The sequence below is a fragment of the Cynara cardunculus genome, unplaced genomic scaffold (assembly GCF_001531365.2).
Source record: "Cynara cardunculus var. scolymus isolate 2C unplaced genomic scaffold, CcrdV1 Un_Scaffold_2977, whole genome shotgun sequence".
Lineage (NCBI taxonomy): Eukaryota > Viridiplantae > Streptophyta > Magnoliopsida > Asterales > Asteraceae > Cynara > Cynara cardunculus.
In genome coordinates this window covers 62,957-64,467 of record NW_020201297.1, presented here as the reverse complement: position 1 = coordinate 64,467, position 1,511 = coordinate 62,957, and positions in this window count along the sequence as shown.

Below are 1,511 nucleotides of genomic sequence, written 5' to 3'. Positions count from 1 at the left end.
TGTCAAACAGATCATCCAAGTAAGTAATTAATACCAAGAAACCGAGTTAATCGATCCTACAACAGTTCAAAAAATTCACAAACAGTTAAAAGACACACAAAACAGATATACAATGATCCAAAAATAAAATCTAGACACAAACAAAATACAAAACCAAAAACACAACAAATATAAGCCCAAAAAAAATTGTCCAAGTCTAAAACAAACTGATTCCAGCCCAATTCAATCGTCCAAAAAATAATACAGATGATCTATCTGCTCTAGAATTGCTATCAAAAGTCCACTTGAATGCTTCTCGTATCAGTTACTTCACTTGGGCTACGTTCCTTCAAAACTGTGTAGCTTCAAAACTGGCCTTAAAAAAATCCAGCAAACAACAGAGGAACACCGAGATGGTTGCTAGAATTTTTCCTTACTTGACCTATGGTGAACCTGCTGCAATGGAAGCACTCATTCAACACTTCGATCCTCACCTAAAGAATTGGATCGAATTGGCCATGCAAACAATCTGATGTCAAAATATACACAAAGGAATATAAAACTGTCCACTGGTGTTGCTGCTACTGTTGGTCAGAGACAGTTGAACAACCAAACACACAACTTAACAGTTTAAGAATCAAATCTGCTCAAAACACACAACTGTTATCATTGACTATCAAACCTGCTACTGTTTCAGATTGTTGTTAATCACTGTTTCAGACCTTAAAACAACACTCTAAATTGTTGTTAATCACTGTGTAGCTGCTGCTGTTTCAAATCTACTTCAAATCTGCTGTTTCAAATCTTGCTGTACAAACTACTTCTGTACCAGTCTACATACAACAGTTCAATACAACAGTTTTGATTAAAACAGCAACAGCTTCAAAACAGTCTAATCTGTACCAGTAAACAACTTCAAAACAGTCTAAACAACAACAAAACAGTCCCAAAACTCAGTCTACACTTGACAAATGAAATACACCAGCAACAACTTCAAATCTGCACTAGTTCAATAGTTGCAGATGAGTCTGTTAAAACAGTTGTTCCTTCTGCTTCCTATCATGCCATCTTGCTACTTACAGTAAACAGCAAACAGTAAGCAAACAGTAGACACAAAACAGTAAGTAAATAGTAGACACAAAACAGTAAGCAAACAGCAAACAGTAGACACAACTTTTAAAGCAATATTAAAACAGATTCCTTAGAACAAAATGAACCAAAATCAGCAACTGAGTACGCTCAAAACCTTGTACCTTTCTCTTTGTCCTACCCAATGTTAAAACATATGATATTTACAGCTTTGAGTCTAATCCAAAACAGCTGCTGTTTCTCAATGGGATTAGAACATTTGAAAACAAAATCTGTTTATCACAGGTTCTCTTTGATTCGGGTTTGTCCAGCTCGTCTAATTGGATTTGCTTCTTGTGCTCTTCCTATCTCTGCTGCTTCTCACGTTCAAATCAGTCAAGACTGCACAGTCTCTAAACAGCAGTAAAAATCTGTGTAAGAATATGTATATACAACTGTGAATT